This window comes from Lactuca serriola, chromosome 3 (genome assembly GCF_051521515.1).
Source record: "Lactuca serriola cultivar US96UC23 chromosome 3, Lser_US96UC23_V15, whole genome shotgun sequence".
NCBI lineage: Eukaryota > Viridiplantae > Streptophyta > Magnoliopsida > Asterales > Asteraceae > Lactuca > Lactuca serriola.
The window spans coordinates 81,672,665-81,690,275 of NC_136410.1; the positions used below are offsets into that span (position 1 = coordinate 81,672,665).

Sequence of the window (17,611 nt, forward strand, 5' to 3'; positions counted from 1 at the left end):
GAATCGCATTTGGATCCCTAAGTTTGGAGGATTCAGAGAAGTAGTCATGAATGAAGCCCACAAGACACGATACTCCATCCATCCAGGTTCTGATAAAATGTAATTGGATATCAAGCAACATTATTGGTGGCCCAACATGAAGGCAGAGATTGCCACATATGTTAGCAAATGCCTTACTTGCGCTAAAGTGAAGGTGGAATATCAGAAGCCCTCGAGATTACTACAACAACCAGTAATTCCCGAGTGGAAATGGGAAAGGATTACTACGGACTTTGTGACCAAATTACCCAAGTCAACAGATGGATTGGATACCATATGGGTAATAGTCGACATATTGACAAAATCCGCCCATTTCCTGCCAATAAAAGAATCCTACAAGATAGAGAGGTTGACCAGTATATACATTAACGAAGTGGTGAGACTTCATGGAGTGCCAATATCTATCATCTCCGACTGAGATAGTAGATTCACTTCTCGTTTTTGGCAATTACTTCAAAAGGCTAGGGGAACACAACTTGACATGAGTACCTCTTACCACCCACAAACGGATGGTCAAAGTGAGCGAACCATTCAAACCCTTGAAGACATACTTCGCGCGTGTGTGATAGACTTTGGAAAGTCGTGGGATACCCACTTGCCTTTAATTGAATTCTCATACAACAACAGTTATCACTCAAGAATCAAAGTTGCTCATTTCGAAGCACTATACGGGCGTAAATGTAGATCACCGTTGTGTTGGGCTGAGGTAGGTGATACTCAGCTAGCAGGAAGACAGACATCAAGCAATGCATTAACAGGACCAGAGATCATATGTGAAACAACGAAGAAAATAGTTCAAATAAGAGCTCAACTACAAGCATCACGAGACCGACAAAAGAGCTACGCAGATAAACGGTGAAAGCCCTTGGGATTTCAAGTCGGGGATCGGGTGTTGTTAAAAGTCTCTCCATGGAAAGGGTGATTCGTTTAAGGAAACGGGGAAAAACTAAACCCACGATACATTGGACCCTTCGAGATTCTTGCCCGAATCGGTCCAGTGGCTTATAGACTGCATCTACCTGCCGAGCTCAGCAGTGTACACCCCGTGTTCCATGTTTCCAATTTGAAAACGTGTTTATCCGACGAAACCCTCATCATTCTACTTGAAGAAATCAAAATCAACGAGAATCTCCTGTTCGTCGAAGAACCAGTCGAAATTATGGACAGGGAGGTGAAGCGTACTAAGTAAAGTCGCATTCCGATTGTGAAAGTTCGGTGGAACGCGAAGCGTGGACCAGAATTCACATGGGAATGCGAAGACCCGATGAAGTAGAAGTACCCTCACCTATTCTCGCATCCTTGAATCTAGCTTTAAAAAGAATTTTGGAACAAAATTCCCTCTAACGGGGGGAAGATGTCACAACTAGGAATTTTGATGCTTTGTAAACATTAAACAATGATAACATGGTGATTAAAACTTGAAAGCATGTATGATGCTTATTCAATCACAACAAAAATTTCATCAAACGCTTTATACAAACACTTCAAATAGCCAAATAAAGTTGGAAACCCTAAAAATCACGGTTTAAGTCCATTTTGGACTAGGATTTTCTTATTGGGCCTAATGGGCCAATAAGCTTCCAATTTGACAATTTTGGGGCTTAGAACTCTTAAATGGACCCTAATTGGACCAAATTGCATGAAACTCAACATTTAGGGCCTCAAAAGCCTAGAATGGACTAGTTTATCTCTAATGGGCCTTATTGGGACATAACAAAACTAAATAGCCCTAATGGGCCATAAAACTCATACTTTGATGAATATTGGGCCTTGAATTACTCTAAAAGGCCTAATGGGCCGAAAACCTACTTAATGGGCTCATGGTTTCGAAAAATATCAAGCAATGGCCCAAGATAAACTACTTCCTTCCTCCTAAGTCCAAGAATTCTGCCCAACTACAAAAGAAAGGGGGAAGAGTTGACTTTTAAGGTTGCCACCTCACTAATACACCACATACTTCCATGCATGGACCAACATGCATCTATAATGGTCACCTCAACTCTCTCTCGTCTTCTTCCTATTACTCTCGACCGAGAATCAACACACACACACAAAACACTTCAAACTCTCTATAACTCTTCAAGAACATCTCCTTACCTTCCTCAAGAATCTCGAAAATTCAGAAGGGCTTCAAGAGAATCTTCACTTACATCACCAATTCTTGGTAAGTTGTTGTCATACATAAGTTTTTATTTCTATCTTTAAGCTAAGAACACTCCTTCATATGGCTTCATTTCGTGATCATGTCTTCTAGGACCATCAAAGCTTAAATACTTCCTCTAAGAAAGCATTCAAGCCAAAAACAACCTCATATTCTCTATTCTTCTTCAAATACGAACCCACAAACCTAATATGAGTTCATACCCCTCTCTTTTTGGTTTTCACGAGCCTTATGGGGGAGAATACAAGTAAAATGTGTAGATCTATGTGTATGTTGTATGTTATGTGTGATTTCATGTGCTTATGTGGTAAATATGTAACAAAATGAGAGAAATCTCGAGATCTATGGATCTAGGAATAAGATAAACATGATTTAAGTTATGTTACACTAAACAAGTCAAAAAAATTATCCTCTAAGGTGATAATAAACATATTACAACATAAAACCCATTTTTGGACTTAATTTGTCAAATAAACAAAAGTTGGGTTGAAAATTTTCCATCCACGGTTTTCTTAAGGACTAAAAGAGTCAAAACAGTAAAAATAAATGTTTTTATGAATATCATACTCTTTTAAGGGCTAGAAATGTAATTTGTAGCTAAATGGGCCAAATTTTAGGCTTTTCGGCCCATTGAGCCAACATTGCGAAAGATACAATTTTCAAGGGATTGAAATGGTAAAATTCTAAAAAAAACGGGGGTAAAATGGTAAGAAAACTAATTCAGGGTTTAAAATGATTTATTTTCCAAACAAGGATAAAAAAAATGTAAACTTTTTGGATTTTTGGCCAAAATTGTATAAGTTGCGAAAGTTTGGGCTTAAACTGAAAAACTCTTTAATGGAGGGGCTGAAACTGTCAAAGAGTACATTTTGAACTAAAAACATCATTTAAACAAGTCTAGGGGTCAAAGATGTTAAGAAAATGGTTTAAGGGCATAAAATGTCTTTTTTTAAAAATAAGGGACTAAAATTGTCATTTTTATTAATTAAGGGCTGAAAAGGTCAAACCAATACTTTGAAGTAATTATTTTATTATTAAGATATTTGATTCAAAAATAAATACCAAACTACAACACATGAAAATAGAAAGATGAATATACGTATAATTCCAAATATCGTTATAAATAACCGACCAGCCTCGTGTCGATACGAAATTAACAATCGTTCAATCAAACTTTCCAAAAATTATATTATACCTAAAACAAGTAAACATTCAAATCTTTGGGCTTGAAAGTCTCAAAACATGTTTATTGGACCTTCGTGATCCATTAACATAACTTTTGAGCCCAACGATAAAAATGAATGTTATTTGGTCTCCTGTGACCCAATTATATATTTAAGGGACCCTCAGTGGGTTTTAGGTGCTATTGAGCCTCAGTGGCCCATTAGCATTACTTGTAAGGTCCAAATAAATCATATGCGAGCTAGACCAACGCGTCCGTCGCATACCCCGAAAGCCTTAAATAACAAACGTGATTAGTAGGCTCTCGTGGTCCTCTTCTTCTCGTCTGTTAGGCTCACCATCAATTCAAGTAAACAAATATCGGTCGATAATCAATAGTAATCAAATTCATTGGGATTTAGAGAGTAATAACGGGCGGCACCAACGAGTGTCGGTCGTAGTCTGTAGTTATTATCAAAGTCTCCTGGAGGGAGAGCGAGAGTTTGTGTATAAATATATACGGGGGTGACTCCCCCACACCTCAGCTGTTCGCTACAGTTAGACTCAGCCAGTCTAGGGTGACAAAATCTGAAGATTAATTCTGGCGTTCGTTAGAATGCCAAGACAGACGAACTAGTCATTATCATGCATGGTTATAACGACTCACATAAACAAATCCAATACTATCCGAGTAATCAAGGAAAAATCATAATCATTCGTTGTGATGGTATGACAATTTGAAACAATTATACTTTTCTTTTTTTGATCGGAAAACATCGGGTTTTTCGGGGGAAATGAACATCATTCATTTGTACTTTTCAATAACCATAATGCAAAACTTTTCATTTATACACGCTTTGAAATCATTCATGCATAAACTTATGGATCTTCACATTTTGGTATAAACAATTGTATTTTTCAGAAAATATCAAATTTTATGGGTTTATAAACTACACAAAACATTTTCATAACAACCATGCTTATGAACTCACCAACATTCCATATGTTGACGTTTTTCAAAATAACTTGTATTCTCAGGTAACAGGTAAGCTGAGGAGTAATACTTAGGGTATTATCCTTTTGAAAAACTATCAAACAATTTATGTTATGGATATGTAATGTTTAAATATTGTACTTGATGTGAACAATGTCAGTTGTAATGTATTGATGCATGGTGATGTTTATGTTATGATTCATGTATATTCATTGTGATGATATTCAATTTAAGTCACGCGAGCCCTCGGACGTTTCCACCGTCTGGTTCAGGGGTGTGACAAGGACCATTATTATTACTAATATAATAACACTTGGAGTCATTTTTAAAGTAGTGATCGTAGTATGTTACACATGATTTCAATTTATATGAGTTAAAGAACTCATAACATTAAATTATTTTTTATCATGTTTAAAACTCTTAAATATACCAGACGTAAAGAACTTCAGCATTTTCAATGTTCAAATAAATAGATATATTAAACGTAATTTCTAGCTTCAAATTGTATTTAACCTCATAAGTTGGTTCAAATAGTTAGTTAGGAAGAGAATGAACAGTTAGTGACAAAGCGTATGTTTCAAAACATGGCGGAAAACAACCGTTATATCTAGGCGTAGAATTCAAAACTTCAAAACAAATAATATACACATGAAAATTTTAATTTATAATTATAATATACAGTTTAAACAATAGAACTAATAAAAAAACAATCGATAATATGCTATGTTTCCATGTTGATATATACGATATACAATAAAATTAACTATTAATTAAAAAATAATAAAATAAATTAACAATTAATTTTTGATAAGACTATAAATTATTGAAACTTATTTTTATAACACTCTATATAAAATAATATATCTATTAGTTCATTTAATATTAATAAATATATTTATTCTTTAGTTTTACACTTTAAAAATACAAGTATACTAAATAATATTCATAAACAAAAAAGACATTTGTTATTAACTATTTTAATACATAATTCCTCACAGAATTAGCATTTGTAATTACATTCGTTTCGATTATTATAACAATTCGCAGTCTGGAAACTGCACCAACACGCCGAATAACCACACTCTCTTGACATGCAATGACCAACATTAGGGACAATAATGAAGGTGGAGGGGATGGTGGTGAGGGTGAAGGGGACGGTGGTGGAGGAGGAGGTGGAGAGGACCAATATTATTACTAATATTATAACACTTGCACTCATTTTTAAAGTAGTTATCGTAGTATGTTACACAAGATTTCAGCGGGAGGGGTCGAGGGGCAGCGCCCCAAAACCTCACCGAATTCTAAATATGGGAACATAGTGGAAAATTCAATTTCTTGAGGGTGATTATGGTAAAACTAACGGAACTCGTTAGTTTTGGTATCCCTAAATCCTCATTAAATCCGGATTAACATTACTTGCTTCCAAAGCAAATAATGACAGCCCAACAAATAACCAAAAAATAATGGGTTTAACCTCGGAAGTTGGTTCAATTTGTGAAATTACCACTTCTGGCATCAATAATACCAATTCTTAAGAAGTTTCTGTTGCAACTGTGTCTCCTGAACTTGCAGATCTTCTTGATAAAGCTCTTGAGCTTAAATATGGTGCCACATCAGCAAAAAAATACGGCTTGATGCTTTAGAAACGAAATCACCCGATTCAGAATATCACGTAAATGTTTCCAAATTATCAAAAGATAACTAAAAAATAATGGATTTAACATTGGAAGCTGGTTCAAAGAGTTAGTGAAAATAAGAAGGAACGGTTTGTGAAAAAGCGTATGTTTCAAAACAAGGGCGGAACACAACTGTTATATCTAGGGGTAGAATTCAAAACTTCAAAAGAAATGATATACACATGAAAATTTTGATTCAAAATTATAATATACAGTTTAAACAATAGAACTAATAAAAAACAATCTATAATATGCTATGTTTCCATGTTGATTTATACGGTACACAACAAAATTAACTATTAATTAAAAAATAATAAAATAAATTAACAATTAATTTTTGATAAAACTATAAATTACTGAAACTTATTTTTATGATTATATCACACTTTAAATAAAATAATATATCTATTAGTTCATTTAATATTAATAAATACATTTATTCTTTTGTTTTACACTTTAAAATACAAGTATACTAAATAATATTCATAAACAAAAAAAAGACATTTGTTATTAACTATTTTAATACATAATTCCTCACAGAATTAGCATTTGTAATTACATTCGTTTCGATTATTATAACAATTCGCAGTCTGGAAACTGCACCAACACGCCGAATAACCACACTCTCTTGGCATGATATGACAAACATTAGGGACAATATTGAAAGTGGTGGGTATGTTGGTGGTGGTGAAGGGGACGGTGGTGGAGGAGGAGGAGGTGGGGAGGACCATTATTATTACTAATATAATAACTCTTGGAGTTATTTTTAAAGTGGTGATCGTAGTATGTTACACATGATTTCAGCGGGCGGGGCCGCGGAGCAGCGCCCCAAAACCTCACCGAATTTTACATATCGGAACAAAGTGGAAAATTCAATTTCCTTGAGGGTGATTATCGTAAAACTAACAGAACTCATTAGTTTTGGTATCCCTAAATCCTCATTAAATCCGGATTAACATTACTTTCTTCCAAAGCAACTAACCTCGGAAGTTGGTTCGGTTTGTGAAATCACCGCCTCTGGCATCAATAATACGAATTCCCAAGAAGTTTATGTTGCAACTGTGTGTCTCCTGGACTGGCAGATCTTTTTGATAATGCTCTTGAGCTTAAATCTAGTGCCACATCAGCAAAAAAAATACGGGCTTAATGCTTTAGAAACGAAAACACCCGATTCAGAACGAATTACCCGATTCAGAATATCACGTAAATGTTTCCAAATTATCAACAACTAACCAAAAAATAATGGATTTAACCTCGGAAGTTGGTTCAAAGAGTTAGTGAAGAAGAGAAGGAACAATTAGTGAAAAAGCGTATGTCTCAAAACATGGGCGGAACACAACCGTTATATCTAGGGGGCAGAATTCAAAACTTCAAAATAAATAATATATACATGAAAATTTTGATTCAAATTTATAATATACAGTTTCAACCATAGAACTAATAAAAAACAATCCATAATATGCTATGTTTCCATGTTGATATATACGGTACACAATAAAATTAACTCTAAAAATAACTACTAATTACAAAATAATAAAATAAATTAACAATTAATTTTTGATAAAACTAGATATTACTGAAACTTATTTTTATGATTATCTCACACTCTAAATAAAATAATATATCTATTAGTTCATTTAATATTAATAAATACATTATTTCTTTTGTTTTACACTTTAAAATACAAGTATACTAAATAATATTCATAAACAAAAAAAAAGACATATGTTATTAACTATTCTAATACATAAATCCTCACAGAATTAGCATTTGTTATTACATCCGTTTCGATTATTATTACATTTCCCAATCCGGAAACCGCACCAGCACGACGAAAAACCACACTCTCTTGGCATGCAATGACCAACATAAGGGACAATATTAAAGGTGGAGGGGATGGTGGTGGTGCTGAAGGGGACGGTGGTGGAGAGGACCAATATTATTACTAATATTATAACACTTGGTGTCATTTTTAAAGTAGTGATCGTAGTATGTTACACAAGATTTCAGCGGGCGGGATCGAGGGGCAGCGCTCCAAAGCCTCACCGAATTTTACATATGGGAACATAGTGGAAAAGTCAATTTCTTGAGGGTGATTATGGTAAAACTAACGGAACTCGTTAGTTTTGGTATCCCTAAATCCTCATTAAATCCGGATGAACATTACTTGCTTCCAAAGCAACTAATGACGGCCCAACAAATAAACAAAAAATAATGGATTTAACCTCGGAAGTTGGTTCGGTTTGTGAAATTACCACCTCTGGCATCAATAATACCAATTCCCAAGAAGTTTCTGTTGCAACTGTGTCTCCTGAACTTGCAGATCTTTTTGATAAAGCTCTTGAACTTAAATCTGGTGCCACATCAGCAAAAAAATACGGCTTGATGCTTTAGAAACGAAATCACCCGATTCAGAATATCACGTAAATGTTTCCAAATTATCAACAAATAACCAAAAAATATTGGATTTAACCTCGGAAGTTGGTTCAAAGAGTTAGTGAAGAAGAGAAGGAACGGTTAGTGAAAAAGCGTATGTTTCAAAACATGGGCGGAACACAATCGTTATATCTGGGGGGTAGAATTCAAAACTTCAAAACAAATAATGTACACATGAAAATTTTGATTTAAAATTATAATATACAGTTTAAACAATATAACTAATAAAAAAAATCCATAATATGCTATGTTTCCATGTTGATATATACGGTACACAATAAAATTAATTATTAATTAAAAAATAATAAAATAAATTAACAATTAATTTTTGATAAAACTATAAGTTGCTGAAACTTATTTTTATGATTATATCACACTCTAAATAAAATAATATATCTATTAGTTCATTTAATATTAATAAATACATTAATTCTTTTGTTTTACACTTTTAAATACAAGTATACAAAATAATATTCATAAACAAAAAAAAAGACATTTGTTATTAACTATTTTAATACATAATTCCTCACAAAATTAGCGTTTGTTATTACATTCGTTTTGATTATTATAACAATTCCCCGTCCGGAAACAACACCAGCACGCCGAATAACCACACTCTTTTGGCATGCAATGACAAACATTAGGGACAATATTGAAGGTGGTGGGTATGGTGGTGGTGGTAAAGGGGACAATGGTGGAGGAGGAGGTGGAGAGGACCATTATTATTACTAATGTAATAACACTTGGAGTTATTTTAAAGTAGTGATCGTACTATTTTACACATGATTTCAGCGGGTAGGGTCGAGGAGCAGCGCCCCAAAACCTCACCGAATTTTACATATGGGAACATAGTGGAAAATTCAATTTTCTTGAGGGTGATTATGGTAAAACTAACGGAACTCGTTAGTTTTGGTATCCCTAAATCCTCATTAAATCCTGATTAACATTACTTGCTTCCAAAGCAACTAATGACGGCCCAAGAAATAACTAAAAAATAATGGATTTAACCTCAGAAGTTGGTTCGGTTTGTGAAATTACCACCTCTGGCATCAATAATACCAATTCCCAAGAAGTTTATGTTGCAACTGTGTCTCCTGATCTTGTAGATCTTCTTGATAATGCTCTTGAGGTTAAATCTGGTGTCACATCAGCAAAAAAATACGGGCTTGATGCTTTAGAAACGAAATCACCCGATTCAGAATATCACGTAAATGTTTCCAAATTATCAACAAATAACCAAAAAATAATGGATTTAACCACGAAAGTTGGTTCAAAGAGTTAGTGAAGAAGAGAAGGAACAGTTAATGAAAAAGCGTAAGTTTCAAAACATGGGCGGAACACAACCATTATATCTAGGGGGCAGAATTCAAAACTTCAAAATAAATAATATACATATGAAAATTTTGATTCAAAATTATAATATACAGTTTAAACAATAGAACTAATAAAAAACAATCCATAATATGCTATGTTTCCATGTTGATATATACGGTACACAATAAAATTAACTCTAAAATTACCTATTAATTAAAAAATAATAAAACAAATTAACAATTAATTTTTGATAAAACTATAAATTACTGAAACTTATATTTATGATTATATCATACTCTAAATAAAATAATATATCTATTAGTTCATTTAATATTAATAAATACATTTATTCTTTTATTTTACACTTTAAAATACAAGTATACTAAATAATATTCATAAACAAAAAAAAGACATTTGTTATTAACTATTCTAATACATTCGTTTCGATTATTATAACAATTCCATGTCCGGAAACTGCAATAGCACACCGAAGAACCACACTCTCTTGGCATGCAATGACCAACATTAGGGACCATATTGAAGGTGGAGGGGATGGTGGTGGTGGTGAAGGGGACGGTGGTGGAGGAGGAGGTGGAAAGGACCATTATTGTTAGTAATATAATAACACTTGGAATCATTTTTAAAGTAGTGATCGTAGTATGTTAGACATGATTTCAATTTATATGAGTTAAAAACTCATAACATTAAATTATGTTTTATCATGTTTAAAACTCTTAAAGATATCGGACGTAAAGAACTTCAGCATTTGCAATATTCAAATAAATAGATATATTAAACGTAATATCCAGCTTCAAATTGTATCATATATTTAATATATATTAAACGATTCGTACACTCAAAAGAAAGAAAATGTAAGTGAACATATCTTTAATCATCAAATTACATTATATTAATTTCTATTTAATGGAGTAGTTAAAATTCTTTATTTTTATTATATACAATTTTTTCAAGATTCACTACTTGTTATTCATCACAATAATTCATAACTACGATTACTATCATAATGGTTCATAAACTACAATTTTTATTTCTAAAAATAACTTTTTAAAGCCGGATTACGATAAAAAGAAAACTTTATCCTGTTTTATGATAGCGATGGTTTGTTTATGTTTGTTATCAGCATTTTCTAAAAACTAAACTTAAGGACCAAAAATGTAATTTTCTCTAAAAATATGTTTAGAAAGTTAAATAAACAATTTTGGCCTTGACATTTAGAACTAAAAACTAGTGGTTTGTTAAAATATATGAATTGGGTCCATTAAGAGAAAATTTTAACATTTTCACTCCTAAAGATTGCATTTGTATCATTTTTCATCCCTACCGTTTAAGTTAACACCTAAGCCATTAAGTATGTAAAATGACTTTTTTGCCCTTATCTATTCATTTTTGTCCATCTACATGTTACATGAACACTGGTTCTTGATGAACATGAAAGAGAGGGAGAAGATGAAGATACAGGCAAAATGGTCATTTATAGTTTACCGTTTACTTACCAAGATCATGCCCAATAACCCTACGGTGGACCCCATCATGATGACACGGTCAGAATGTTTAATCCTGATCAAAACAACAGCACAAGTTCCGGTCATAAGCCCACCCAAAAAGGATATGTTATTCCTACCCTGATATTATATACTTACCCTCGTAATAATTATTTGTTAGGTGATATATTTTAATATTACTCGCTTTCAAGATTTTCAACCAATCAAATAATAGAAATGTTAATTTTACAAAAGGTTGTTAAAGTGACTTTGAAAGTGATGGAATCTTTCAATTGTCTCACGTATCTACGAATTCGTGCCCATTTAACCATTTCTCTTTAATATTTAATATTTATAGTTATAGCCCTTTAATTTGATCTTACTTAGAGTTTATATCCTTCTCAGTTTCTAAAAATACTTTTAGCCCTCTCTCTCTCTCCCTATATATATATATATATATATATATATATATATATATATATATATATATACACTCTCTCTCTCTCTCTTTCTCATTAATTTGACGAAAATACATATAGGACTTTTGAGTTATATTATTTGATATTTTAGAAAAAATTATATTTTTGGTCATATATATATATATATATATATATATATATATATATATATATATATAGAGAGAGAGAGAGAGAGAGAAAGGACCAAACATATAATTTTTTCAAAAATATCAAATAGTATAATTCAAAAGTACTAAACGTTTTTCTTTTCGTCAAATTAATATAAAAGATTAATAATGATATGTACTAAAAGCTTAATAAATAAAAGGTATTAACCTTTAACTTCTATATAAATGTAAGGGGGTGAATTTGAAAGTATTAAAGTTATTAAAGAAATAAAATTGATATTGAAACCATTATTATATTAAAGAAAAAGAGGAGATGAATCATAAATATATATCAAGTGACGTGATAAACCATTATTACATTATTCAATGTATTTAAGCTTTAGTTCGTGTATTTGAATTACCTTAAAAAAACTTTGTTTTTTTCCTTAAATAGCTAAATATTATATTAGAAGTTATGTCAAAATATTATTTTATTATCATTGTGTTGTAATTTTTTTTTAATAAAATAAAAATATTTCTATATTTTTTTATTAAAATAGTATTATTAAATTATCTATAAATAAACTAAATAATATTTTAGTAAATAAGTTTAATTATTAAAAGTATCAATGATTAGTAAAAAGTATATATATTCATTAATTTAATTAGTTAAAGTAATAATTATAGGGTAGGAATAAGTGGAAATGAGGTAGGGATAAATGAAGCCCACCCAAAAGCATCCTCATTAGGCTACCCGGTATGAGGGTAGTTTCACGCGTCTTGGGCTGAGGTGGCAACCTCTCCCACGTGTGAACACCGCCCCCAAGTCTGTTGGGCTGCGTGTGACGTGAGGCAGAAGACGGACGAAGACAACGCTGTTGATTGGCCAATTCATTTTTCGAACGGTATAATATGACCGTTTAATTAAAAAAACAATAATAAAATAAAATTAAAAAAAATTTAATTTTTCAAATTCTCTCAATATATACATCCATTTTATTCATAATTTCCACTAAACCACACCCACATTTTTTCAAAACAAACACACACATCAAACCAAAAAATGGATAATTTTCCACCTCCAATTATTTCGTCTTCTGATGATAACGATTCCGATGACGATTTTATTTTGTATACGCTGTTATCCGCGGCACGAGACGTGGTACGTGAGAGGGGCGAAAGTTCTAACGTCGACAAGAAGCATAGAAAATGGATCAACCGGGATCGAGAGGCGGCACATGAACTTTTGGTACGTGATTATTTTGCCGTTGATAGTTTATATGATCTATCTAAATTCGAAGAACGTTTTCGTATTAGTAGAACTTTATTTTTACGTATCGCTAGAGATTTGGCACGTAATTATGAATTTTTTCAATTACGATGGGATGCTAGAGGTAAACGCGGTTTTACCACAATACAAAAATGTACGGCCGCTCTTAGACAGTTGTGATATGGTATAACCGCAGACGCATCAGATGAGTATCTGAAAATGTCTGAGAGGACTGGTTGAGAGTGTACATATTTATTTTGTGAGTATGTCATAGAGCTTTACCGTGACATATACTTGCGACATCCGACTAAAAGCGATGTCGAACAGTTGTATTCCGCACATCAAGCGAAACATGGTTTTCCAGGGATGCTTGGTAGCATTGATTGTACACATTGAGAGTGGGAAAATTGTCCCAACGCGTGGTGTGGCCAGTTCACGCGAGGTGATCATGGGGTGCCGACTGTTATTTTGGAGGCGGTGGTTTCAAATGACCTATGGTTTTGGCATGCATTCTTTGGTATGACCGGGTCAAACAATGACTTGAATGTGCTCCAAGCGTCTCCGATATTTAACGATATTTTACAGTGCAAAGCACCAGAAATGTCATATGTTGTCAATGGAAATGAATACAAATATGGGTATTACCTAGGTGATGGGATATATCCAGAATACGCTACGTTTGTAAAGTCATACACATTTCCGACCGACGATAAACGGAAAATGTTCAAGTTAGCACAAGAATCTGCAAGGAAGGATGTAGAACGGGCGTTTGGAGTCCTCAAACAAAGGTGACACATAATCAAACATCCGGCACGAACATGGGACAGAGAAAAATTGAGAACCGTGTTGACTGCTTGTGTTATTTTACATAACATGATAATAGAAAAAGAGAGTAGGGCTATTTGCTCATATACCACAAACGATATACTTAACCCACCCGCAGTAATACAAGTTGGGAGTCCGGCATACTTCTCAAGGGTTTTGGAAATACAAAACCGTGAAACACATCACAATTTGACCGAATACATATGAGAACGATAATTTCAAGGGCAAAATGACGGTGAAGACGACGATGATGACGATGGTGACGATGAGGAGGATGACAATGGTGGAGACGATGTGGATGATACCGGTGACGACAACGACGACGATTAGAATTTTCCTATGTTTTTAATGTTTTTTAATTTTTATTTTATTTAGACAATGTAATGTTATTTTTCTATGTTTTTTTTATGTTTTTTGATTTTTATTTTATTTAGACAATGTAATGTTTAATTTTACTAATTTAAGTTTTAAATTTCTATGTTTTAATTAATGAAATTGTGCTCTTATTTTTTATGTTTTAAAAAATTAATATATGTTATAAATTATGTTTTTTAATTAATATAATGGTCAAAAAATAAAAATAAAAAAGAATTTGTGGAGTGGTAACCATTTCCAGTCTTTAGTGGGTTGGTGGTGGGTTGGGTGTGAAGCTGACATGGCGCATATGTGGCAGCACTTTTCCGGTGAGATGGGTTTGACCACTCCCCATAGCCTTGGTAAACAGCTCCTGAACAATCATAGGCAATAAGTGCTTCAACACCAGTTGATTGGAATAACTCCCATGCGTCTCTTGCTGAGTGATTAAAACTTTTTCCCATAAACTGCAATCTAAAAGTTATAAAATTTTTTAAGCCAGAAAAGTCAGATGCTATAAATTGATTTTGAATATATATATATATATATATATATATATATATATATATATATATATATATATATATATATATATGTGCTCTTGTACGTATGCGTATTTGTTGAAGAAACGAACAAGGGTTTCAACTAGATGAAAGAGGAAGTCAACACAGCATAGAAGACATTCATTGTTGCCAATTTTTGATCTGAATCCCCTAATCTGATATATGGAATGGAATCGTTTATTCAGTTAGAATGATGAGAGAAAACTGTTTGTTTTGTGTGATGGAATGGAATGGACCATTCTTGAAGGAATGTGATTCCTTCCCTTTTGTTGATTTTCATTCCTTAGGTAGGAGGTGTTTTTTTATTTAATTCCATCATGGAATGGAATGTAAATTTTCAATGTAACCGATTTTTATTTATGTAATTTATAATGAATAAAAATCGTCTTTTTCTTTTTTAAATTTCTTGACTTCAGTTGAGAGTAACAATTATATTTTCTATAAAAGTTACTTGAAAATTTGTTTTTTATTACAATATCATTTGGGTTTCAATGGGCTTTAAATCACAAAATGACAAACTATTTCGCAAAATATTATTTTTTCACACAAATTTGGAGAAATCTTCAAAAAAATATTGCAAAATGACATGATTTTCACGAAATAGATAATAAAAAAAATCCGGGAAATTACTTTTTTATGAAGAACCGTAAAAAGGTGGTCAAATGATGATAAAAGACCACCCTTTTTAGTCATTTTAGTGATTACCCCTTAATTTGTTTTCATTTTCTTCATAAAATTTTATTAATTATAATTTAATAATGTATAAAGTAGAGTTAAAATTCTATATTGCATTTCAATGAAACATAAAAAAATTCAACTGAATATTCATTCCAATCCTACAGACCAACCAAACATAATCATGGAATGTAATAACTCTGACTCATTCCATTTCCATTCCATTCCTTTTATCATTCCATTCCATTCAACAACATAGATAAAGAAAAGTATATAAAAATTTAAATGTAAATATTGACCTGCCACCGAAGTGTTTGGATAGCAGCAGTGAAAAGTGATCCATAACATATGCTTCCAAAAGAAGTAGTCACAGCATATCTCAAAGATTGCATCAAAGGATTATTAGGCATTGATGCTGCCTCTTGACCTCCATGGATAAGCACAAGAAACACCATTCCAGATGCTATAACATGAACAGTATTACAAAGAACTGCCCATTTGTAGAAAACAAACTCACTGACAAAACCTACAAAGTAATTAAAACATCATTTGTAGATGTCAATTGTCATCACATGAAGGGCAAATCTATCCTAAATAAAAGGTTTTTTTGGTAAGTAAAACTCGCCACCTCACCACAAGTAGCCACCAGCGTCCACCATCACCAATGCTTGATGCCACCACACCAGCTGCACCAAATGACCATAGGGATAGCCATAGACACATGATAAAAATTAAAATAACTAACATATCAATAAATTCTTACAAATAATAATAAATTTTTATATCCTAAATGGCGCCGTAAATCCTGAAACGGAGTATTTAAAAGTTTGACCATGCTCCGGCAGTAATAAATATTTATCTATCTTGTCCACGTATCCTCAAGGTCGACATAGGTAAAGTTCCACAAATAGCTACCCCAAGCAGAACCGCCAAAAAAATATTATTTATAATATAAATTAACATTAATAATATGAAACTTTCAAAGTAAACAAAGAAATACTTGTTCCACACATCCAAATTCTCAGCCAAAAAAACCAGTCTTGCGGCACCCAATCGTTTATTTCTTTTCCCAAAAATCCTTCACATAAAACGTATATCAGACAGACACAGACTCTAACTGCATCATCGTCGCTAGCTTCTAAGAATGGATTATTTAAAATAAAACTTTTCAGGTCACTAATTTTCACCGAACTATTTGTATTGTTCGGAAATAGACGTTCACGCAATAAATTTCTTTTTTTAGTAGTAACTTTTTTTTCTAACACTTTTTTGCCAATATTTTTGGGATACTCGCCGAAATTAAACCCGATTATCAAACAAAACTCTTCCGGACCATATGCCATTTTCGTATACCCGACTCTAAAATATAACCGGTTTATGCCATCTGGGGATAAAACATAGTCCGACCGTATCTGATGAAGAAACATATTGTGGAACAACAATTCGTCCCCTTGTAAATGAGGGACGTCCAACAAGTAACCAAAAACAGTGCGTCTAAAAATATCGCGTCTTGAACCATGTAACACCTCAAATACTTTCCAGATGTTACACCCCGATCATTTTAAGTTCACAATAACTTTCACATTGAAATTATTATAATCATGGTGCCAAAAACAACAACAAATTAAAAACTAAACAACTATTTTCTTTAAAAATATTCGGATATTAAATGGAATAACTAATCCAACATTCAATTTACAAACATAAACAAAGTATAAACCAACATTCAATCAATAATTTCTATATTTATTCTGAAAAACAATAACAAACTATAACAATTTTTAAACTTAAACGACAACTATATACAAATTTTCAAGTTTTACGACAACTATACAAACAACCACTAACCAATAGTATTGTAATTATTATTGTAAACAAACTACATGAATGCAATTATACATGATTTGGAACAATTTTTTCATCTTTCAACTTAAAAAAAACAACATATTCTAACATTTTTACTAAATGTACAACAAGCCAATACACATTTTACGCAATCTATACTTGTACATTCATACAACCACTAACAAAATACCATTAAAACTTCAAGAATACTAATAAATAATATTATATCTA

General features: G+C 32.4%; 1 pseudogene; it reads right to left on the reverse strand.

Moving 5' to 3' along the window:
- Window positions 1-11,106: 11,106 nt before the first annotated feature.
- LOC145095441 (uncharacterized) lies at window positions 11,107-16,258 on the reverse strand (annotated as a pseudogene).
- Window positions 16,259-17,611: the final 1,353 nt, after the last annotated feature.